We start from the raw sequence: 27,467 nt of genomic DNA on the forward strand, positions 1-27,467 counted from the left end.
CCTGAAACATCGACATTCATTAAGTTAACAAGAGAAAAAAAATCTACTGAATAACGATTACAAATATTCTTCATTAATACAAACAAGACGAAAATTAGATACATGTTCATTACGGCTATACGGACAACACAGGAATGCTGTGCGACGGGAAGTTTCAATACTCTTTTCTCTACAGTCTTCCTGCATGGTAGGATTCCATGTAAATAGTCACGTAATTCAAACATCATTTTAGTGTATAATTTGGTTGCTTTAGCATACACTTCATCCACAATAAGTTCAATGTTTCAAAGAATGTCATTAAGGTGAACAAGAATATTAATTCTATAGGTACAAAGCCTCGTAATACGATCGAAATCTTTATTCCAATTTTCTGGTATAGCCAATTTATGAAATCGAAATAATAGTAGCTACTAATACTACTATCCGAAAAGCAAATATTTTTCTTACGGAGTAATTACATGTAATTAAGAAAGTTAAAAAAATTGTCACTTGAGTTCATACTTTTAAACTTCTTATAACAATTTTTATTTTTATGACGCTTTATCATCTGCGATTGTTATCTAGCATTTGAATCAAATGAAGGTGTTAACAGCGAAATGAGCCCATGGTTCAGTACCGAAAGTTATCCAGCATTTGCTCTTAATGGGTTGAGAGTGAGGGTAACCACAGAATAGCATCAACCACGTAACTTGTCCAAACCAGGATTTGATCCCGGGCCCGCTTGTTTCAATGGTGAGACATGTTAACGTTACTACACAGCGGTGGACTCTTATAACAATTATGTGTTTATATATATATATATATATATATATATATATATATATACACACACACACACACACACACACACACACACACACACACACACACACACACACACACACACAGGGTATTTCCGGGCTGGTGTTACAAACTTTCAGGGAATATGGGGAAGGGCACATGTAGCAATTTGAGATAAGGAACCATGGTCCGGAAACGACTGAGTCGAAAGTTATAAGCAAAAATAGTTGTGTGGAAATGGAATTGTAATTTCGCATCACGTGCCCTATTTCCTTTAACCTTTGGAACAGTCGTGGAAAGATGGTATGGACCGGACGTCTTCTACGTGGGTACTTGTCCAGATTCAATCTGTGAGCTTGTCTACTGTTCCCATTGGCTCATCCGTCTTCGAAAATCAGGTCTGCATATTCCGCTCTCGTGTACTTCTCCGTTTCACTAGGACTGATCGACTGGACACTGCAACTTGTACACATACACTGCTGTCTACAGACGTGCATATCAGGACCGACCATGTCCGTTACACATTACGCTTTCCGCATTGCTTTAGTGTAGTTTCCTGTCCCCATCCCTCAGACAGCCCATTGAATGGAATACTGTAAGTAGACAAAGTAAACAACGTCAGATAAATACAGTATGTGTAAGATACAGATAAATACACATAAATAAGGAGTACAGAGGAATAAAATTATTTCATTTCCACACAACTATTTTTGCTTGTAACTTTCGACTCAGTCATTTCCGGACCAGGATTCCTTATCTCAAATTGATACACGTGCCCTTCCCCATCATCCCTGAAAGTTTGTAACACTAGCCCGGAAACACCCTGTATATATATATATATATATATATATATATATATATTTATTTATTTATTACACAGAATGGAAATAAAATAAAATTGCAGATTGAAAGGGACGATAAGGTACACTGAAATGAATAGAAAACCTATATTACGTCTTGTGATTAAATGCACGGTTAATTAGAAAATTAAGTTGGAAGTTTCAGCAGATCCGACAACATCGTCGCTGCTAACACACACTTCTCGTCATACAGATGTAGGAAGTCAACGAACTCGGTAAGTCTATGTGTCTCGCTAGATGAGATGTTCTATGGCGCTTTGTTGCAACCAACTCGCAGCACCTGGACTTTAGAGATTTTAAAAATTAAATTTACACGAAAACCGTCCACAATATTGAAATACGCCAGAAGAATAAATTATTATTTACAAGTTTTTTCTATTGTTATGGATAAAAATCACGATCCTACTCGGAATAGTTACCGAATAAGAGATTGTTAAACATTTGAGCATTTTTTTCTGAAAAAAAAAAGAAAAAAAAAAAAAAAAGAAATAACTTAACTTTCCACCATAGTTTTATGTTACATACAACATGAGCTATTCGCTCTGGAAATCAGCAAGTTTATTTCACTTCCACCTTATAAAATATTTTTTGAGGAGGTGGAAGGAATAGTGATGCGAAAACATAGCCTCTCCAATTCAAGTCATTCTCACCTTCCCGTGGTCACTCTGTTCCTACAAACGAGGCTCTGACGACCCGAGAATCAGCGGTATAATTGTAATATCCAGAACAGAGGAAATGCTGTTCTCCAAGCATGTCTAGAGGCTTAAGGTAGCATCCCTACCACTAGAATTGCTCCCTATATTGGTCACCAACCTAGTGAGAGAACGTTTACTTGCTTTCAAGTTTCAAACCTGAAAGAACTCACAACCGAACCAATATTACAATTTGTAAACAGTCAAAGAAAAAATTCGGAAAATCATATCAGAAGGATGAGAACACGCATCCCGAAGCAAATCCTGCAGTTTGCTCCTCGTGGAAGGAGATCCGTTGGTCCCTCGACTAAGAGATGGACTGTTGTGAGAAAGTAACAGACTACCTTTCTAATACAAGTTTTGGATGATGATGATGATGATGATGATGATGATGACGATGATTTTTGGAGGGATGCATTTACTCTAAAACAAATTAAACGCGAGAATACACAAAGACTCGTATTCAGCATTTGAATCATGTTTAAGGATCTACAATAATCACCCGAATGAAGTCAGTTGAGTAGAAACGTAAGGTTACATTTCATTTATCATTATCCGTACATATTTAATTAACGGCAAAAACATATTTTTGGATTTTAATCTGTAACGCTATTCTACTGACAGAGAACATGAATACTGTATTTGTCATATCATCTTGAAAATATGTTTTTTTCATTCAAACTAGCCTTCTTTCTAAAATTTCTTATAGAAAGTCAATAATGTCAGTGACTTACAGTTGTCGATTTCACAGCAGCAGCAGCAGCAGCAGCAACAGCAGCAGCAATAATAATAATAATAATAATAATAATAATATTATCATTATGTTACAGTATATTTATTAATATTATATACTATGTTCTATTAGAACATATTCATGCATATCTTTATAAAATGTTTGAAACGTAATTTTTTCACAGCCATCCCATTTTTAACAAATTTTAACTTCTGTTTAATTTCGTATAATACAAAACGCTTGTGTCATCATTACACTTACACAAGAAGTTTCACAATAAAGTCAGAACTCAAACTAGTGAACGGATAAATACCGTTCTTAAACAATGCGTTAAAATCGACAATGTACAATATTCAATATCTTCACTGCAGAACTTGTTTCAATATGTTTAACAACAAGATAAATTTCATTGTATTACAAGGTCGATACTAGGCGCTAATAAAGATAGCATTGTTATAATTCGAACGCGCTGCAGCACCAAGCACAGAGATTATAGTGAGGGAGGGATAGGAGGACTATGCCTTATGTCGATGTAGATTTTGTTACTCTGACAGTGAAAAATTAGGGAAGAGAAAACAATTATGGATAAAAAATACTCGAATCTAAATAACAATATGTCATTTTTTTTAATTCAAAGGAGGGTTCAAACCCGGTAACCCCACCCTTCGCGTACGCCCCTGATGGTAATCATAATTTTTTTCTCTAAACTCACCATGCATTCCATGGTCTGCCGTAAGACAAAGTACACCGTGTCCATTTCAAACCTCCCACATTTTAATTAATCATTGCTAACAAAGTATGCGGAATTAGAAATGAGACTGGTATTAAAAGAAAGAGAGACTCAAAGAATTTTCATTGTCACACACTAATACACCTCTACATGTGCGCCATTGGTAGCATGAACAATATCAAGTCTGTATTCGATTTCGTTCCACGTTCTGTTCAACATGTCCATTGATACTGTTGCAATTGTGTCACGGATACGAGTTCGTAAATCTTGAAGATTTTGTACTGGAGTCGCAAACACATGATCTTTTACATAGCCCCAGAGGAAGAAGTCCAGTGGAGTGATGTCCGGCGAACGTGGTGGCCACCCTGGCATGTTCACGGTCCCTGTCAATACGATCCACCATTTCAATAGCGAATGTCTGTCGTCGTGGCCTGTCATCTGGCTTTAACTGTTGAATAATTTGCACCCTGTAAGAGAACAAACGAAGCTGCTTATAAAGCATTCGATGCATAGTTCATCTCGGCACACTGAACTGCCAGGATGAATGGCGAATTGATTTTTGAGGACTTCTCTGAAACCCTGTTCTAATTTCTTCAATCTTCTCTTCTGAGACACGTCGACGAGATCCTCCGGATCGTTTGTTTACGCTTCAAGTCACCAGAAACTTCTCACACCATGGCTTAATGGTTTTCGCATCAGGTGCATTTCCTCCATATTCTCTCCGGTAATTTATTTGCACTGTAATTACTGATTTCATTTCTGCATACTAGAGAACAGTTTGTGTGCATTGGTGCGGAGTCACCATTTAGTTTTATGCCATTGTTGCCCAATATGTGACAGATGAATTACTTCAAACAAATGAAATAACAATTCTTTTTGTTTATGCGGAGTCGTCATTTTGTTTTATGTCATTGTTGCCCAACATGTGACAGATGCATTAACTTCAAACAAATGAAATAGCAATTCTTTGAGTTTCTCTTTCTTTTAATACCAGTCTCATTAGTCATTTCATAATTCCGCATACTTTGTTAGTAATGATTAATTAAAATGTGGGAGGTTTGAAAGGGACACGGTGTATAGCCTACTAATCATTTATAATACGAAATATGATATTGAATTTAACAAATGCGATTGCAATTAGATATTAAATAAACACTAGAGATAACAAAAGATGAAGAAGAAAAACATTCTTAAAATTTAAATGCACTGACGTGTTACTTAAGTTACAGTTTGGTATAGATGGTTCTTTAAGATGACGAGTGATCCCTTCAAGGCGGCTAACACTAACTGTTCAATCAGCTCTTTGGAAGTTTCTGTTGTCTTCAGGAAGCGATGAGTTGCGCTCTAAAATAGTCTATACGTATCTTCTTGTCCCTAATGTAACCACTTACATAACCAATGACTTTTGATCAGTGTTGACCCTTTCATTCACTTGTATATTTGTTTCTATTCATATCTTTATGTCATATTTTAATATTCTTCCGGCAGCATCAAGTACCAAGGTTGTCTATGGTGAACTGCTTCGTTCAACGTTGAGTAGCCTGTATGAATTTCTTGGAGTCGATCTCAATGGCATACTGTGCATTGCAGTAATTGTCGGTTTTTCTACCGATGACATGGATGATTATGAATTACGAAGAAGTGATGGAATAATGGAAATAGCTAAGATATTCCTGTGCGCGAGAAAATCTGTCCCAGCCTTGTCTCTGACGACATAAATACCAATTGAATTCACCGAGATATGAACTCCATTCTTTCGGCGTTCAGACATCTTACCCGTTTAACTGACGGTGCGTCTAAATAAGGTTTAGCAGTTCAAAAATGATGACTGTACTAATTCATTTGAGACGGTGAGAATTAATGCAACTCTGGGTAATTCATTCATGCTCCTTGTCTCCCATTTATAAAGACAGACGGGGAAGAAACGAATATAAATGTACACTCAGCAGAATGCCACAGTGTAGACTCATTATGGCAGCACCTTTCATGTAAGCTGACCAGGAGTTACAGCAAAAATAAGCAGAAAAACCCCCAAAGGTTGTATACTCCGGAGATGAAAAACATGGTTAGCAGCTTCAACTGAGTTAGCTTACAACCCATAACATCAACTGAAACGTTTCCGCTGCACATTTCTTGACACGTTCTTTCTTTTAGGTTTCTACAGATAGGTTAAATAACCAAGCAAAAATGATCTCACAATTGATCAGGAGTTTTTAAATAAGCTATAAAATTGGTACACTTGGCATATTATAAGACTCAATGGTCACTTACGGTTTTATTTACCATTAATATTAATGCACCATGAATATATGTATCTCATGATATAATATATATGACTAGATAGAAAATATATTTACCAATAAATTAAGAATTCCACTTTTTGGGCTAATGAAATAAATAAAATATAGAACCTAGTCAACGAAGATGGATTATTTATTATTACTATTATTATTATTATTATTATTATTATTATTATTATTATTATTTTGGTTTCTCACTGTCATAAATGTAGAAATAACTTATGTTTCGGAGCTACGTATCTGCTCGATCAACAGGACTTTGGTCCTGGAGATAAGTTTCTGGCAACGAACCTAGCATATACGTACGTATATTTTTCCTTGATTTCTCTAATAAAGGAAGCGATACATAGCGTCGAAAATTTGGCTGTTTCTAAATCCATGACACAGTGCCAAACTGTTCCATAAAAGGTCACACCAAATAAGTATAATCCTATGCTACAGCTCAAATGGTAGCGTTTATGAACATAAATGGAGCGGAATGACACCTGATTCCAGGCAAAAAAATGACAATTATTGTTTCTCCCTTAGCGAGTACGTGTATGGCAAATCTGGTAGAGATGCCGCAGCGGGAGAGTTGCAGCATTTTCGAGTTCTGATGATTCACGTCATATTCGGTAGATGACAGCACATTATGTTGTTCAGTCAGTTAAAGCAAGCATTGTGTGTGGATGTGTTGAATATTTGTGGTGTTTTATGTCAATTACAACTGATTTAATGCGGTAAGATTCTTAAATGTAACATTAAAGTTTTTCTTACCTTTCATATAAAGTGCCTGAAGTACTTCCTATCGCAGTAACCATGAACTTACACTGCATTAAAGGTTTATAACATTCTTCCTCGTGACTTCACGTGATGTTGACGCCTTGTTCATAATTCAATAATGGCAAGCAGGGGAGTGCGCCTGAAGTTTGGTAGCGATGCCGCAAGAATTAAATGGATAGATGTCGCAGTATAAAAAAATTGAATATATATTTTTTATAAATTCATAAATATATCTACCTTGCAGGTTATTCAATAAACCTCTTTTTTATTATTTTGTCTCGTTACTAAGTTGATCATTATTTATAAAAATGGCGATGGACATTTTTCACAGATTTGAGTAGATCACAAGACAAAATGCCTACTGAATACAAAAGAGAGGCAAATATGAACAGGAGCCAGTGGCGTGTGGAGAAACTTCGTGAGGCAGTTCATGGAGTGAAAAGTAATGAAATATCGTTCAGAGAATTCGAAAGATGTTACAGTGTCCCAGCAAGAACTTTGAAAAGAGAATTCCATTCGGAAATTTAAATAAAGACACTTGGGCATTGAAAAATTATTATATTTTATTACGAAAGAGGAGAGCGTCAGCTCAAATAGTAACAAATGATTTAGTAAACAAATTTCTTTGAAGCCTTCACTTCCTTCAAAACTTTTAAAACTTTTAGTCCAGTGTCCAAACTTCTAAGAAAGAACCCAACAGCAAGACGGCAAATAGCATGTGTCCTCACTGACATATTAGACATTGAAGCAAAGAGAAAATAAAGCCAAAGAGAAGAGGAAAAGCTGAGAAGAAAACAGTCCCGTACTTCATGTCTACAAAATCAGAAAAATTTGAAAAAGAAGACATCCAAAAGTTCAAATCAAGAAAAGACTGACCCTGAAAGTCCAGACTGCAACACGTACTTGCTTACAATAAAGAATGATGACTGGATAGAGTGTATTGATTGTAGAAAATGGTTTCTTGTGCCTTGTTCTCCATTCGGAGACAAAATATGTGTCGAATGTGGTATGAAAAAAAATCATGAGAGTTAAACCGCGCCGACAAAAAGGCAAACTTTTCAACTCTAACAAACTAAGTAGAAAACATTCAAATTAGGGCCTGTAAATAGGTACTTTGAGAACCTTACATACCTGTAGCCTACTTAATTAGAGAATAAGAATATTTTCAATAAATTAGACGTGTTATATTTCCATTTACATGTATTTTTATATTTAATTCACGCGCGGTGTATCACCTGAACAGACGCGGCAGCTCTACCGGCATAGCCGGGAGAGACGGCTCGAATCCAGCTTTTTAAATTGTTCTTGTATCAACGAAACTTTAATATCTACACCTGTTCTGAGTATATATTATGAAAACCCATATATTAAATATACTGCTTCTGAATTTTCAGCCGATTTGAGTCTTTTAGAGAGAAGTAAGTTATAAACATAATTTTAAAAAGTGCGGCATTACTACCGTATTTGCCTTATGTTTCCTGTCGTGCTGACTTTTCTTGTTTAAAATGGCGAACTTTCGTCATATCCACCACATCATCAGTGAATTCCGCTACTTCTCACTTTACAATGCATACGTTTTATATTTTCACACTCACATGTGTGCAGTTGCGCCGTGCGTTACCATGTCCGCTCTACATCCGCGAGTGTGGAAAGATAAAATGTATGCAATATACAATATAGCCTACAGTTCTTCTTCTTTCTCTCAGTTTAACCTCTCCCTTCTAGGTGCATTTACACGACCTACGCCACCCGGGCCTTACAGGGCCGCGACCTGTCGGGAGAGGTATTAAGCTATGGATCACATACATACTTTTTTGACCACACAAGGACATGTAGGGCCTCCCCGGATGAGGAATCAGCTCAATGCCAGGGCCACCTCCGATACAACACAAACATTTAAGACATTACACATCATTCACTCACACATATGAAAGGATTAAGGGAAGGATCGCCGTCCATGGCCGGACTTTCAAGAGGTACAATCCCGGCATTTGCCTGGAAATAACTGCGGAAACCATGGAAAACCTCAGGATTGCCGGCCCCTGAGATCGAACCCCGGACCTCCCGAATGCAAGGCCAGCCCTCTACCACGCCGCTAGCCCGCTCGGTTCAATATACAGTTTATTTATTTTATTGGGTTATTTTACGACTCTGTATCAACATCTCAGGTTATTTAGCGTCTGAATGAAATGAAGGTGATAATGCCGGTGAAATGAGTCCAGAATCCAGCACCGAAAGTTACCCAGCATTTGCTCGTACTGGGTTGAGGGAAAACTCCGGAAAAAACTTCAACCAGATAACTTGCCCCGACCGGGATTCGAAACCGGGCCACCTAGTTTCGCGGCCAGACGCGCTGATCATTACTCCACAGGTGTGGACTACAGTATATAGTAATGTTCTAAAAATCCTCAAAGAATTAAATAAAAAGGGTGAACCGATCTAGTCGATGATGATGATGATGATGATGATGATGATGATGATGATGATGTTGATGGTTAGTACAGAGTTGTATGAAAAGTCATCTATTTCGGTTGAATGACTTTAATATTTCATATTAAATTCTGAGTTTCCCTGTATTACAAATAGCTCTAAGCAAGATTAACAAAAAGTTTAATGTGACAGTATGAAATTTAATAGAAGTAAAGAACAATGATATCTGTTTTTACGAATTGCAAAAATCTCTGGACAAGCGCTTTATATGGTGCATAAAACAAGGGAAAATAAAATAAGCAACTCACAAGCAGTGTAATGGGAGAGATCAATCTGTGATATTTCTGCCGGGAATGTAACTCGGCACTTTGGAATCTGCAACAGACATATGCCGTGCCACTGTAACTTCAAATCATGTTCAGAAATATTAAAAATGAACACATTTTTGTATTCACGAGAGTACACTTTTTTTTTGAGAGGGAGAAGGGGATGGAATTAGATTAGGCCAAGTCTTTCTGTAACATATATACAGTGGACGTAGCAGGGGTAATAATGAAGGCATAACAAGGTTGCGGTATGGTCGTCTAGCCACATATGCGTGGGATCTGAGAGACAGGGACGGAGGGGAAAGGTGGGACGGTCTAATGGACCAAAAGTAACCTGACACGTTACATATCAGGACTGTGGCAAGCCCAGTGTCTCTACATGATATCGTTACTCTTCATTTAAAAAAGCGCCCAGCACCGAACCACGTCCCATCGGACACAACATCCATACGCACACAAATCGAGATTCCCCGCAACCCCTAATGAGGGGGGAGGGCACGCAGGGAATGTGCCTTGTTCAGCGCAACAAACTGTCTGCACTACAGCAAGGAAGATTTAGCGATGATAATAAGTAAGTGATATTTCCGCAGGAATTCATATGCCCTTACGGAACAATTTGAAGACGACGCACTATAATATCTGTGTTTAATATACTGTAATAGTGACGCCTCCAAGACGTTAAATTATCATGGAATACTTTACTTAAGTCCATATCTGGACCTTTATGTCACCCTGGCACTACATAAATAAGCAATTAGGCGTGTGTAAGTACAGACCGCCACGGTATATATCGGGGATGTTTAACTTTTATGTTTCATAGAAGTTCCTTAATTTGCCGCTTTGTGAGTAGAGTGTACTAGCTTTGTTTCGATGGCTATGGTGAGAATAGACGGGTTATAAGTGTTGCCAGTCTGAGAATTTTAAACAGACAGGTCTATTATGAATACTCATTATTTACAGAATTGTTCAGTTTTATGACATTGATAATATTATTAATCTATAAAATCGTATTTCTGTATAGCCGATTTACAATTCAAGTCGGAGAGAAGGTAGCTATATTAGTCACATTTGTTCAGTTGGTCAGTAATTAAACGTTGGCAATCTTGTTAGGTTTGAACCTAATAGACACAGACCGTTGTGAACTGACCGAGCAGCAGAGAGAATGTGTTGTCAATGGTCTTCAGTTTAATGTTCAACCATTGTAATTATTCATTTGCATATACAGGTGTATCTATATAAGTGTCCATAAATGTCAGGGGCGTATTTTGCGGACTACCGGGGCTACCGGCGGTAGCCCAAGGAAATTACAAAAGAAAAAGTTTATAATATAACATAATGTAATAATTTTGTATTATTAGTTTTACCATAGTAATTAAAATTAAAGTAATTGTTAGATTTATATGCGCTCTCTGCTCTCGAAAAGAAACAAGTTGTCAAGGCGGCATCGCTGGAGAAACCGCTTGCTACGTGAGGTAGCCTGTGACCGTTTCGCTCACGCTGTCCTTCGCACAACTGCCCGTCCCCCCGCTCTCTTCTGTTTCCATCGTGCACTGTAGGCGGGCGAGTTGCCGCTCTCGTGATCGGTTTCTTCGCAGGCGCGAAGCAGCAATACGCTTAGTACGCTAGCAATTGAATGTGATTGTGTTCTTGCAGTGCATTATTTTAAATCTGTGATTTGTTCGAGTGTCTAAGAGTTATATTAATTGTGAATTATTAAGTTTTTAATTTCCCAATTAAGTGATATTGTGAAAAATATGGCAGAACAAGTTTCTGGAGAGGTTTGTGTTGAAAATGACTGTGTAATAGAAGGTTTATTAAAAGTGCCTTTTAACCGTCGTACATAACAACGAGAAAGTTGAAATTGTGAAAATGGAAAGACCAACTCCTGAATTAAATTTGTCCATGGACGTAAAAGAAAAACAGCGAGAGTACACACGCCATTTCACTTCAACATCATATGGTAAGTGGAATTGGTTGTGTGGTACTTCTAAACTGTCTAAACTATTTTGCTGGCCATGTTTGTTATTTAGCCGCGAAACTAATGTGTGATCAAAAGAGAGGTTTTCTAATATGAACTCCCTTCGAACGGCAGTCCTAGAATACGATAAATCAAAAGCTCATATTTGTAGTAGCATGAACTTTGCAAACTTTGGGAAGACAAGAATTGATTTACAGATAGATAAGCGAAAAGCTCTACACATAAACCAACACAATGCTCTTGTGAAAAAAAAAATCGGGAGATTTTACTATATCTTATTAACGCAGTCTGCTTTCTAGGAAAACAAGAATTGGCTTTTCGGGGTCATAACGAGAGTGTGGAATCAGACAATATAGGAAATTATATTGAATATTTAAGTTCCTTAAGTGAATTTGACCATTTATTGGCTAATCATCTTGAGAGTGCAACAGTATTTCGTGGTACTTCTCTCGCAATTCAGAATGACTTAATATTTGCTATAAGTGGGGTTATGATAAAGAACATAAAACCTTTTGTGGCCATTGTTGTTGATGAAACAAGTTACTGCTCTAATCAGAGTTAATTGTCCACTGTTTTAAGATACGTCGACAGTACTGCCAATGTTCAAGAACGGTTTATAGGATTCACAAATGTCAGTTCGGACAAAACTGCTGCTGCTTTGTTTCAGCACGTGGAAGGTGTTATAGCAGAATACAATGTCGGCAATAAGTTAATTGCACAGACATACGATGGTGCTTCAGTTATGGCGGGAAATATTAATGGCTTAAAAATAAAAGTTCAAGAAAAGTATCCTCAAGCACTATTCGTCCATTGTTACAGCCATGTTCTCAATCTAGTTTTGCAACAAACTACTTCATCCATTCCAGAATGCCGCATTTTTTTCAAAACACTGTCGGGTTTAGCTGCATTTTTCTTATCATCTCCTAAAAGATCAGAAAACTCAAGGAATTTATGAACAAGAAACTCCCAAAAGTAGCACCAACTAGATTGAATTTTACATCTCGGCTTGTAAATACAGTAAAGGAATACAGAGAAAAACGGACTGCTTTCTTTGAAAATATCATTTGCAATGACTCTGAAGAAAACTGGGATGATGCTGTAAATGTGCAGGCTCAAGGATATTTGAATTTTTTCACACAGTTTCAGAATATATTTCTTCTTGAAGTCTATGCTAGAGTGTGCGCACTTACAGATGTGCTCTACAATTTTCTTCAGACAAAAAGTCTAGACATAGCATACTACTTGCAAGAGTTATCAAAGTTAAAAAAAAATACTATATCCGAGTTCAGACGTAGTGGGTTTCCGTCCATATGGAGTAATATGGAAAATGAAAATTCTTCAGCCAATACAATGGAACCACCATTAAAGCGAAGAAAAGGAGATGATGAATTGAAATACAGGCAGCTGTACTACAGCATACTAGATCGTATGCACATGGAAATTACTGACAGATTTTCTGATTATGGAAAGCTTCAGTTCACACATCTTCTAGATTCTCAAAAATGTTCTGCTTATAGAGGAAACTTCCCGAATGAGGCACTAAACAAATTATTTCAATCCTATAACAGTCACTTTGATCAAGTACGTTTGAAAAATGAATTAAGTGTAATATATTCAGCAGAAGTCTTTGATTTTTCGAACAAACCTATCCGTGAAATATTATCTGCCATATATGAAAACCAGCTGAACCAAGTTATTCCTGAAGTCCTTAAATTGGCAACATTAATTGTGACAATACCAGCTACGTCAGCATCGGTAGAAAGAACATTTTCTGCGTTGAAGAGAATAAAATCCTACTGTAGATCAACTCATACACAAGAACGTTTATCCGGCTTGGCACTAATATCCATTGAAAAGTCATTTCTACAGAAACTTTGCAAGTGGCCCAACTGTAATTTCAAGGACGAAGTCATCAACGTATTTTCGTCCCAATCAAGACGTCTGGAATTCACATAAATATGTAAGGAATTTTATTATAGGGATTTAAAAATATATTTTGTGTAATAATAGGGTCAGTGGTAGCCCAAACCCTTTAACCAGTATACGCCACTGATAAATGTGGGGGCGTATTCCTGACACCAAACCATAACAAAAAGTTCATATGAACATGGGTCCGCAAACCCTTCGTTAGGGAGTTATGGTTTATTGGTAATGGTACATGTGATACATTTAACAACACACATTTACAAAAATTGCTCAAAGTGACCTCCCCCTGCTTCGATGCATGCCCTGAGCTTTTCAAATTAAAACTTGGATCTGAGGTTTGTGCCGATTATAACTTGATCATTTTGTTGTAAACCGAGAAGATTGGGAGAGAACCCGAAAAGACTATAGAATAGGGAAAATTTAGCGAAGTACAAGACATACTTTCATTAATTGTAACTGCACAAATTCTTAGGGAGGTGAAGTGGAAGAAATTCACACCCTCCTGTTCCTGAGGAAGAGCAACGTACTCTGGATTTGAACAATTGGCATTATTATATTCTTTTAGTTTTTTAACGACGCTATATCTACTACTAGGTTATTTAGGTTGTGATAACAAGATGGTATTTGCGAGATGAGACCGAGAATATGCCATAATTATGACAATAATGATCATAATGATGGTGATAATCAGGGAAAGGATTTATATGTAAATACATATTTACTTATAAAGCTAATATAATTTATATTTTGCATTATCTTTATGTTTCACAATGTGTAGGGTTGAAAAATCCTACTTTTATTTTCCATATTTTTCCATATTTTAGAGTTTAGTACATATTTTCGTTAATTTCCATATATTTTCCATATTTCATATAAAACAGTCCATATTATATTAGGTTTAACAATAAAACAAAACAAAATTCCATTAACTTTTAAAAATACATTTCAACAATAGAGATTTAAACACATGTTCAGTAATCCCTTTAACATCAGAGTTATTTGAAAATTAGCAGTCCTATCAACAATGGGAAAGTAAGTTACAAAACTGTATTAATTTAATTTAAAATTTTTAACAGACTTCAGTTGTGCAGCTCAACAGTTAAATGCCAGTCAGAGTACACATAGGTTCAGTTTTGTAAATCATACTATAAAGACGGTAAATATGCCAAAAGTACGTCATTCAGTCAATTTAAAATCAAAACTAACAAGTTACATTTCAGAATTTAAAGAAGATGGTTTATCAACTGACAATAAAATATTATTTTGTAATTTGTGTCAGTGTGCAGTATCATCTACACAAAAGTTCCTGGTGCAACAACACATTACAACTAGTAAACATCAGGCCAACAAACAACTAAATTCCAAGCAGAGACAATTGTTTTTAACACAACCAACAACATCGAATGTAAGATCTGAGTTTAACATCGACCTGTGCCGTTCTCTCATCTCTGCTGATATTCCTCTCTACAAACTAAAGAATAAGGTCTTCAGGGAATTCCTTGAAAAATATACTCAACATACAATCCCGGATGAGTCAACACTTAGGAAGACGTATGCTCCATCCATCTACGATGAGACAATACAGAAGATAAGAGATGAAATTAAAGATAGTTCAATTTGGGTTTCCATTGATGAGACTCCCGACAAAGAAGGTAGACTTGTTGGTAATGTAGTTATCGGTTTGTTAAGTGAACAATATTCTGAACGAATTCTTTTACATTGTGATGTTCTAGAAAAGTGCAATAACAAAACTATAGTTAAACTGTTCAACGAAGCTATGGGTATCCTGTGGCCAAAGGGTATTATGTACGATAATGTGTTATTCTTTATTAGCGATGCTGCCCCTTATATGGTCAAAGCTGGACAAGCATTATCTGTTGTATATCCTAAATTGACTCATTTTACTTGTGTGGCGCATGCATTTCATCGTGTGGCAGAAGTGGTCAGAGACAATTTCCCTAAAGTAGATTTGTTGATTTCATCAGTGAAAAAAGTATTTCTCAAAGCTCCCAGTAGAGTTAACGTGTTGAAAGAAATGTACCCTGAAATTCCATTGCCACCAAAGCCAATTTTAACTAGATGGGGTACATGGCTAGAAGCAGTTGAATATTATGCCGAACATATAGACTCTATTAACAATGTTCTCCTTGCATTGGACTCTGAAGATGCAGTCTCAATTGATACTGCGAAAACAGTTACCTGTGACATAAGTGTGAAGAATGACTTAGCTCACATTCAGCATACATTTTCATGCATCATAAAAACGCTCAAAAGTCTCCAAAATAGGCACCTTTCACTATCTGAAAGTTTTGAAATTATAAATAGTACTGTGGAACAACTGAATCGTGGTAGAGGTAAAGTTGCAGATGCAGTAAGAGCTAAGGTGGACACTGTACTTTCAAAAAACCCTGGATATGAAGAACTACAAAAGGTTGTTGCTGTGATGAGTGGTGAATCAACAGTGAAGATTAACTTGGACTTATCCCCAGCAGACATTGTGAAATTGAATTATGTACCAGTTACTTCTTGTGACGTCGAACGCTCTTTTAGTCAGTATAAATCTATCCTCAGAGACAATAGAAGAAGATTCACTTTTCAGCACTTGAAAGAAATGTTTGTAACCTATTGTTATGGTAACAGACAATAAAAATTGTGTTTTGTTGAAACTACATTGGAAGATAAGGTACGTCCATTATATTTTTTGTTTAGTTTGATTAAAATGTACCAATATTTAACGTACATAGTCATTTTTTTATAATTTTAAGTCCATATTTAATTCCATATTTTGGTAAAAATCCATATTTAATTCCATATTTTGGTAAAAATAACTACATATATATTTACATATTTCATATATTTTTAGTCCATATAAATCCGTTCCCTGGTGATAATAATAGTAAACTTTCGTGTTCCTTAATAAAGGTAACTTTTCAGGTTGTATGCTAGTGAGGCGGCGAAAGAGAGAGGGAGAGGTAGAGGTAGAGGGAGAGGGAGAAGTAGAGTTCCCATGACTTCTGTACTTTGGAGCTAAACTTGGGAAACACACAGTTCTCAATTTCATAGGACGCCGAATGAACGGATCCCAGTGCAGTTCTTTAAGTTAATACGAGATGGGAAATCTGGCCTTCATCTAGGTTCGCTCTATCGATTTACCGATAGCGCTAACTTGTCTGAATATCACTGATTAAGCAAAATCAAGGAGGGGGGTAAGGAACTGGCCACCCTACTCCATTATCTCCTGGCCTAGTTGTCTCATAAGTGGTACCATAAGTTGTCTCACTTGTGAGATTCAGAACTGTCTTCGGACAGCTGACTAAACAAAACAAGCAAAATCAATTACTTTAATTGTAATTGTATGTATGTATATATGTATGTATGTATGTATGTATTAACACTACAATTGAGTATACACCCGGTGGCAGTGATATAATATAATACACAATAATAACATTACAATAATTACATAATAAAAACAGCAATAAAAAAATAAAATAAACGTAAATTTAATTCTAAGTATAAATTAATAAATAAGTGCAATAATCCTAGGACTATAAATAAAAACTATGCCATAGTAAACCTAACTTATAAATTGTTACACTTCATTAAAATATACCGTTATTTGAAGCGTTCAGAGCCATAGTGGGCCAAGCATCATTTATTAAAAACGGAGAAAGCAAGGTTAAAGTTAACTGGATACCATAGTTCAATGAAGACTGACATATCATTTAGTTTTAATGTGTATATTTTATATTATTTGCTACATGTTTCCATTTAATTATGGTAATAACTTCATTTTAACCCTTGTTTTCTACGGTTTTAGTAAATGGCGCTTGGCCCACTATGGTCCTGAACCCTTCATTTAAAGGTGACACGTTTAGAGTGAAGATGACGGGAACAAAAAAAGTACGAAAAGCACTCTCTGTAGCAGTTATCTCCACCAGAAACCTCACAGAATCTACAAGGGACCCAACATCGGTGTCAATTAGTTCAGAATGTCGAAAATTTTAAATACAGTATCTTAAAAAACTACGTCGAGGCGTCAGTGTATCACGGCACATGGGTTGCCAAACACTGCATATCAATCATCCACTTCAACTTGTTTATGAGAGAATAATGAATGTAAAAGTGAATTTAGTTTCCCCGAGTGCGATATCTAGCACATGCCGAATCATGCTCTCTTTATAAAAGGGGACAAATCTCATTGACTCCAAAAGAGTACACAGAGAATGTTTCATGCAAATCGGATAAAATTACAACAGTAGTCATTGCGGACATACGAAGCACTTTGGAAGCGACTGACAGTATGGAGAGCGTAAAAATTCAATCTAATTACCTTGATAGTGAACTGGTGATATACTCAATTTAAATTAAACACCTCTCCAATGTAGCAGAGTGCATGTATTAGTTCAGACATGGGATATTGCTGTTTTTGAAGTAAATATACGCATTTCAAACGAGCTTCAGTTCCAAATGCATGGCTGGACCATGACTAAATCACATAAAACTCTATAATCACTTTCACAGTCCCATACTTTGTGCAGCTAAAGTTGTCCACTGATGACGAAGCTTTGTATAAATCCGGCGTGGAACACCACACGCTCTTATACAGAGAACTACACAGAGATTAGCTATTACGTGCGAAACGTCTGAAATAGTTTAGTACATGGGTATTTCACCCAGGCGGCGGCTTCGATTCCCGATCGGAGTGGAGGGTAATTTTAGTAGCTATAATTTGTTTGTCGTGCTCGTCAATAAATTTGAGGTTGACAGTGCGATGGATTTTGATGGACGGCAAAAGCTTCATTAATGTAATACAACGTAGACAATATAATATCACAGGAGAAATTGAAATTCTATAAACTTATAGCGATATCTAGATATCCATATTATTGTATCCTTATTCATTTCAGATATCAGCCCCAAAAAGAAGACAAAGAGTAAACAACACTTGAAAATTAAGTTACCAGTAATAGCAAATCTTTTGAAAAAATGTTCCTTTTCCATCAGTGATATGTTTGATTTTATGCCAGAATTTTTTAAACTTAATATTGGTCCCGGACTGATGGTACGATAAATAAAAATATATGGTGGATAGTGTTGAGTCGATCAAATGTTATTCATAATGGGAAATCTAATGTTAGACTTAGTGCTATATTACTCTTTCTACTGATATGAAAGTAACCCTAAAACTTTTGAAAACCATGTTGGGTCCGATAAACTGTACAAATTTAACAAGGTTTTTTTTTATTGTTAAGACCTTCAGACTTGTCAAATCACAGTGTGATGAACACAAATATGCTGGTTTGACATAATAGATGAACGTTTTCGATTCCACTGAACCATCATCAAATCATTAATAGACCTACAGACAACTTATACTATAAACAAATAGTGGAGACAGGGGTCTTAAATGTGAAACAGACCTGAATATATAATGATACATTACAATGGCACATCTGAAATCACAACTAGAATAGATTAAAAGGTTAAACATACTCAAGGAGATGTTACTTTGTTTTCGTAGTTCCCCCTTTACGATCTTATTTTTGCATAACTCATCTCTTCCAAATTTATCAAATTTTCAATTTTACCAAAATATCAAACATTAATCTTCCCTAACTTAGTAATCTTTTCCACGTTTTATTTCAGATTACAAAACCTTACATGTTAGAACATTCTTTCTCTACACTTTCGATCGTTACACCATCAATTTGTACCAGCACACCGAACTCATATTTGTAAATGCTACCTTCATGTTACTTCTGTTATATAATTTTACAATTACATGGAATTGTTTTTAAGGCTACAAGTCCTTGGACGCTACAACATACTACTTCTCTTCACAGTTCCATTTTATATAGATTAGAATGATTAATCACATTTTAACAAATTTTATTCTTTCATATAAATTTTATTGCCATTGTTCAATCTTCTATTCTAGTTGTGATTTCATATGTACCATTCTAATCTATCATTATATATTCAGGTCTGTTTCACATTTAAGACCCATGTCTCCACTGTTTGTTTTTAATATAAGTTGTCTGTAGATCTATTAATGATCTGATGGTGGTTCAGTGGAACCGAAAACGTTAATCTATTATGTAAAACTAGCATATTTGTGTTCATCATACTGTGATTTGTCTTAACAATAACAAATCTTGATAATCCTAAAACTACTAAATGTTACAAAGAGTAAGAAAAAGTATGCAAGATATGTTTGTTTAATATTATTTTGCACTCACAAACATTTCATATTCTTTGTAGAGCTTTATTAATATCTAGTTTCACAGAACAGGCGATGAAAAAACTAAACAAAAACTTACTGGAAAATAGTTCATCCCATAGGTCTAAAACTTATTCAATACATCTTCGTTCTGGCGATACCGTTGGAGGCATAATATTTTATAATAGTTCATTATTATTGTGCTATTCATATCTTGTGTTTAGCTGAAATGTGTATTCAATTATTGTATTTTTAAATTACTCGATCCAATACATTTTCTGTGCTCGTACATACATATATGGATTAAGTATTGATAAGTAAACGTAGCATTTCCGATTTAATACTGTAATATCAATTATTTTTTATATATTTCACATCATATCCAGCATTGAAGAATATTTGGAATTGAATACTGACAGACCCAGCCATACTCGCTGATCATTCTGACGATGGCTTCTAACAAAATGAATCTATTTCGGATTACCGGATGATTGATTCTATGAGATTTGTAACGGATAAAGCCAGTCAGAGGCTGGTTATCTGAAAGTGTTTCGATTCTTCTGCAGTCTCATTGTAACACCGCGCAATTATGATGTATAATCAGTTGTAAACAGTCTGTCATAAATGCACGTCCCGTAAATGTTACAGTTATCTTTACCATAAAGACAATCACTGTCATAATTATTATAAAAATACAAAAATTACATCTAATTCATTATACATATGCGAAATTATCGTAAAAATTGATTAGCCAAGCGAGTTTATTTTTCCGAGGGGAGAAAAGTAATATCATCAATCATCAATGCGACTGGGAAAATGGAGCAGAAACATTTAAAAGGTACGAGAAAACGCGTTCTTGCAAGGGAGTGTGGGGCTGAAAAACATTGAATATGTGAGCTCCAAGCCTGTTGAACACTTGTCTCATTCCGATTTTCGCCGTTTCATTGAAGCAACTTAAGAGATATCGCTGGCATTATCATTCAGATGCTAAATAACCTGAGATATTGATACAGCGTCGTAAAATAACTCACTATATATAATGTTTGTAATGTAATATTTCAGGCTATAATTTATACGTTCCCTACAACTGACAAATTATTTGAAATATCTTTCTTTTTTAATTACAAAGAAGTTTTTTGAGTAAATTAAAGTAAGCCTATTAAACATTTGTATTCTTATTTGTGCATAGTAAATTATTTCATTTATGTAGCCTAGGACTTTCGAATAACAATTCAAGAAAATAAATTCCGAATAAAAACAGTAAAACATATCATTCGCATCATGAGAAAGGAAATGAAATGCTGTGAAACACTGAGTAGAACGTACAATGAGAAATTTTGTGAAATCATCGTGACAATGATAGTATACGTAATGGACCGCTCGAATGTACCTAATTTCAATTGTATGTGACTGGTGAACGGTTGAAAATAGACCCCTACGGTAACCTTTATATGAAAGAAAAAAAACAAGTTTCGAATCCTATCGGTAGATGGTGCGCAGACACAGTTTCTTTTCGTAGATTGTATCGATTGTCAAAATAGCGACACCGCAGATGAAAGCGCAAACTGTGTTGTGGTATGCGGAGTTTAAATCAATTATTAGAGTTCAAAGGGAGTATCGGCGAGTGTTTAACCATGATGCTTCAACTGCTAAAAGCATTAAGAAGTGGCACGATACAATTTTAGCTACAGGATCGGTGTTGAAGAAGCATGGTGGTGGTCGTTGAACATCCGACGAAATGGTTGCAAATGTTCAAGCCGCGTATGAGCAAAGTTCGCGGAAGTCATTAATAAGAGCTTCGCGGGAACTTCAGGTATCAACATTGCAACGAATTGTCCACAAACGTCTCAAACTGTACGCTTACAAAGTGCAGTTAATGCCACGTCTGGAGCCGGATGACAAACCCAAACGAGTGGAATTCGCCAATACGATTTCTTTCTCTGGGGCTACGTCAAAGATAAAGTGTAAGCCACCCCAGTCAGAGACCTTCGTGATCTTAGGGAGCGCATCATAGAGGCAATTGAGAGCATTCCAAAAGACATGCTCCAACGTGCTTGGCAAGAAATTGTCCATCACCTCGATATCGTCACAGTGACACCTGGAGCTCACGTAGAGATATGGTAATGTGCATATCGAAACTTGTTGAATTTTCCTTTCATATAAACGTTACTGTAGGTTTCTATCGTCAACCGTTTACCAGTCATATACAATTGAAATTAGATACTTTCGAGCGGTCCATCTTGTATAACTAAATGTTTTACTATGACCCTTCCTTAAACATTAAATAGGCCTATCAGACGTTCAGATTTTTAAGTGAATTTCTGCTCTGGCCATTTCGAACAGGAAAGGAAGAACGTTTAATAATATATTACACTAACAATAGGGATCTACTTTATGACGATCAATTCATAATCATCATTATCATCTTAGCGATACCTGAAGCCTCGAAATTCGAAAGTTCCATTGAATAAAATGACAAATAATTGTTTAAGTAAAAAATACTGACAATCTGATTCTGTAACTAAATGCTTAATTGCGTGGAGCATCCATTCGTAACTCCTATTACAGAAGTCTGTGATGCAGTACGAAACAATTTGAACAGTGTCACAAAATAACGAGAACTACATCGTGCGTAACATTCAAGACCACTGATACACTTTCTCTGTCCATAAAACATAAATTTATAGCAGAAAGAAGTAAAAAAAAGGTTACTTTCACTCCCACACTTTCTCATAATATGGTCAATAATTGGTATTGTCAGACTATTACAACAGTTTCGTCTCTGAGGCAGAGACTTGTTAGTAGCATAGGGGTAGGGGGGGGGGAGCGGAGCAAAAAAAAAAGATCATCACGAATGTCATGGCTAGACTCTTGTAAACGCAAGTCGTAAAAATCTGTATGGGCCAGCACAGAGCGCAGCGAATTCACAGAAGAAATTACAGTGCTATGTAGCAGAAGGGGCATAAAGAAAAACGAAATAGGCATTTCGCATATTCTCAGTCATTTTTAGTATTTATGCTTACTCAAATCTTAATGCGACACTGACATTTTCTCCCGCTTCTTCTCTTGGCACCTAGAATTCTTGTATAGTCTTGACATGGGTAAGTTCATTCCTGAAAATTTTTCTTGACACTAGAAGATCACACGATAAAAGTGGATGTCTCCTGCTTAAACTGCATGTAATAAGCTCTTCTGGACTAAGAAAAAGAACAGAAGAGAAAGAAAATATTCTTCTATATCTCTGACACCGAATTTGAGTTAATATATTTAATTAATTATCAATGATGAAGAAGGAAGAACAATATAATTTTAATGACTTTTTATACTAGCTCTCTTCCATGATATTTACAATTTTTATATAATATCGGCATATCTGCACTTCATTCTCGACAGTAGGCCAACAAAGATGAATATGGAAGCCTTCCGTTTAAGCTAATTTTAATTGTAACGAACGAACAAGAGAAGAAAAGAAAAATACTCCTTTATTTGTATGACAATGGATATTTTGAGTTTACAGTAAACTGCATTTAATTGTGAATCAAGGAGAAAGAATGAAAGTACAAAGAAATTAAAGAAGAGTAAGAGAGGAGGAAAGAGATAATTCTGACTTCGATACTGGACATTTCTGTCTAAATTATGTCTAATTAGCACTTCCAAGATAAGGGAAGAAGTAACAAAAAGAAGAGAAAGAAGATTAACACACATTTTGCCTCTATGATACAATATACATTCATTTTAAATTACATGCAATTAGCACTTCGGAATGAGAAAGACAAAGAAGTTGAAAATACAAGTTGAATTAATAATCTTTATTAAACACAAGTATGCACAACTTTCAAACATTTTCAGAGAAAATGCCGTCACCGCCCGCTTTGTCCATCACACATTCCTTCATGACTCGGACGGAGATCGAACTCGGGTCGCCAGAAGAAGATAAGTTTGGTTCTATAATACTGGAAATTTCTTTCTAAACTCTGTTCAAATTGCAGTTCTAAGGCAAAACGTACGAGAAAAGTACATTTATAAATGTTTTACTTCGCAAGGAGAAAGACGAAGAGGTTGAAGAAGGTAATTCGAGGGCGTTATGGTAAAACTAACATAACTACAATCGATGTTTTATTGAAAACAAAATTCTTAACACGCAATAGGCCTACGTTTATTTCACATGAACTATACCATCATGTTTTGTAGTTACGAATTGTATTATATATAAGGATGTTCGGGACTGAGTTACCCAAGTTGTGACGAAGTAGAAGAAAGAATTATTATCGATTGGTATTAAAATCAAAAATATCAATTTTTGTAGTTACGTTAGTTTCACATTACGGTCTCGAATTTTGACCCTATGATACTGAGCATTTGTGTCTAAACTAGGTACAATTTGCACTTCTAAAGCAAGCGTAAGGAAAAGTGGATTAATATATATGTTTTGTTTTTACAGAATACATTCACTTTAGTGACATGCAGTTACTAGTTCCAAATAACAAAACCGAAAAAGTTGATAAATTTGACATTATACAGAGTTGTTTCCGATCTCTGATAACGAGTTTCAATGACATCATGTCCGCCAGAAGTCATACAGACCAATAGTGAGTGATCTCATAGTCAGAGTGCGCGGCGACTCACAGCAGAAATTCCAAAGAAAATCGACCCTTTTTGGGAGGGGTACATAACAACCCTTTCCGATGCCAGGTACAGTTAAGTGAAAATAAAAGAAGCCTGCAATAAACGAGGTTTCGTTATTTCCAAGAAAGGCATCTTCTGTGTACTTAATAAGGTTGGTAAAGCTAGAATGGAATTAATTTGTATCATCTGGTGGGGTGCGGCAACATGTGACGGGAGGTGGATTTGCTTGCTTTTTCCACTCTGGAATTAATCCCATTCTTGGAAACGAAATCACGTTTTTGCAGGCTCCTATGATTTTCGCGTAACTGTACTTGGCATCTGAAAGGGTTGTTATGTACCCCTCCCAAAAAGGCTTGATTTTCTTGGGCATTGCTACTGTGATACACCGTGCACTCTGATTATGAAATCACTCACTACTGGTCTGTCACCTCTCGCCGCAATTCAGCTGTCGGTGTCATTCCTGACACACATGACTTTATTCAAATTCGTTATCAGAGCTCGGAAACAACCCTGTAACATTGGATATTTCTGTCTAAACTACGTCCAATTTGCACGTCCAGGTCAAGTAGCGAGAGAAAAGGAAATAAATAAATATTTTTGGTTTCATGATACATAATACAGTCGACCTGGTTGGCAAGTTGGTATAGCGCTGGCCTTCTATGCCCAAGATTGTGTGTTCGATCCAGGGCCAGGTCAATGGCATTTAAGTGTGCTTAAATGTGACAGGCTCATGTCAGTAGGTTTACTGGTATGTAAAAGAACTCCTGCGGGACAAAATTCCGGCACATCCGGCGACGCTGATATAACCTCTGCAGTTGCGAGCGTCGTTAAATAAAAAACATAACATACATAATACATTGTTTTTAAATTACACTACTTAATTAACAATTCGGAAAAAGAAAGATGAAAAATTTGGAGAAAATAAATTTTGTCTCTATTGTAATTGGCGCTTGTCGGCGAGGATAAGGACAAATAGATAGATAGAAGAAGAAGAAGAAGAAGAAGAAGAAGAAGAAGAATAAAAAGAAGAAAGAACTGCATTATCTTTCTGCCGCTGTAACATTAAATACCGGAACTTTCTTTTTAAACTAGGTACAAATAGTTAGCAGCTGTAAAGAAATATGAATAAAACAGAAATGGAAGAGAAGGAGGGTGAGAAAGAGGGGAGGAGGAGCAGGAGGAGGAGGAGGAGGCAGACCATCTCAGCCTTATGGTATTGGATGTTTTACTTTATTTAATTAGCTGTTATAATATACCTACGCGCATATAACACCCACATATTAGACTTTTAACGTGAAATATCTGAATAACGGAAGCCCGCAATACGAACAATTCAACGCAGCGAACATATCTGAAGTACCTGCGTAACTTACAGCCAACCGTACATTTTAAACAACGAGCACTGCGAACTCCATAATAGCGGACATTTCGCTATTACGAATGAAATTTCTAACCCCAGACGTAAAATAATGATTATTACAAGGGATTTAAAATTGCATACAACACACAGTCTGTCATTTCCTGCGGAATGAGCTACGGACCTCTCTTCTCACAGCTTCCCGCATATTTGCGAAATAACAGATTGCAAACAGCAGAGTTGTATGTAAATATTTCTGTATGGACTAATTTAATTAATAAAACGTTGCACTTTCGTATTCGAAACAAATTTAACCATCCACATGGTATAGAGAAACATTTTTGCAATATAACAGTTGTGTGGGACAAACTCCGCAGAAGCATTCATTGCCGAGTTTTAGAAAATATGCAAAATACACTCCAATACCTGTTTCAAATAAACGAGTTATGTAAATGGGATATACTTGCTCATTATACATTTTGCGCTGCAACTAATAAAGCTGAAATTTTGCGTGAAGTTATGTCGAGAGAACTGCTCGCGATTAGCTTCTTGCTTACAGGATATTCTTTTCATTCCTTCTTCTCAGGTGGGTCAGCATGCACATTAAAGCATGCTGGAAAACCTACGTGTCCCCTCTGAAGAAAAATAACTCCGCATTGAATCCTCTTTATTGTGAGGACTAAAAACTAAACTAAAAAAATCGTACAGTTAATACATTGGTGGAGAAAGAACTACCCTTGGGCAGAAAACTGAATGAAGTGACGAAAATTAAGATGATGTTGAAATAATAATAATAATAATAATAATAATAATAATAATAATCATCATCATCATCATCCGTGACGCGACAGCCGATGAAGGGCCAAGCCCAATAAGTTCGTTGCTTAACTCAGATCCCGTCTCAGCAGAGGTGAACGATCATCCAATCAAAATATAGGTACTTATGTGGTTAGCACGATGATCCACCCAGCCGTTATAGCTGGTTTTTGAAAGCGGATTCCTCTAGCTATCATAGCTCCCCAAATTCATCACATGCTGAATGATCACCGGTAACGTACACTGACGAAATTTCAAGAGAAAATTCCTTCCCCGTGAGGACTCGACAGCAGCATTCCGTAACATGAGTCTAAGGTACGGTGCCCTAGACCACGATGCTACGGCGCAGGACCTGATGTTGAGGAATATGGTGAGAAATTTGTCGGCGAATAATAGAGTCAGCTATTGTGGAAGAATACGATAATAAGTCTCAATTACTGAAGTATTATGTTCAGTTTTTACAAACTAGGGATGGGCAAAAATAACAGGTTATTTCGATAACCGGTTATTTTCATAGGATTAACCGGTTAATTACCGGTTACTATTGCTTGCCGGTTTAACCTGATAACCGGTTATTTTCGTCAATAACCGAACGATCTGTTATTTTTTTTAAATTAACACTGAATGAAATATATTTTTAGCTTATCCCAAATTTAACATCAGTCGAACATAGTTTCTTTTTATTATTCTGTACTCTGTACTCTGCATAAAAATTATCCCGTAGGCCATTTCTAGATAGGATGGGGATTACTACCTTACTTCATCTGTCCATAGATGGCGAAATGAAATTAGATTTCGATTTATTGTCAATAACCTATGCCTATCTTAATCGCCGACTTTCTATTATTGGCTTATAATATAATATTTGCGGGTATTGGAGCATTTGAAACGGCGAGATATTTTGATTTCAGTATTTATTGGTTATACT

General features: G+C 36.1%; 1 long non-coding RNA gene across 2 annotated transcripts in view; it reads right to left on the bottom strand.

The window, feature by feature from the left end:
• Positions 1 to 987: 987 nt before the first annotated feature.
• The window catches only part of LOC138701012 (uncharacterized), a 731,347-nt gene continuing 704,867 nt past the window's right edge, over positions 988 to 27,467 (bottom strand). The window contains exon 7 of one of the 2 annotated variants that reach the window (XR_011332423.1): positions 988 to 1,373. This is a non-coding gene — a long non-coding RNA (uncharacterized lncRNA). The remainder of the gene's footprint in view (positions 1,374 to 27,467) is intronic. The other variant, XR_011332422.1, reaches the window with a different exon arrangement.

This window comes from Periplaneta americana, chromosome 1 (assembly GCF_040183065.1).
Source record: "Periplaneta americana isolate PAMFEO1 chromosome 1, P.americana_PAMFEO1_priV1, whole genome shotgun sequence".
NCBI classification, from domain to species: domain Eukaryota; kingdom Metazoa; phylum Arthropoda; class Insecta; order Blattodea; family Blattidae; genus Periplaneta; species Periplaneta americana.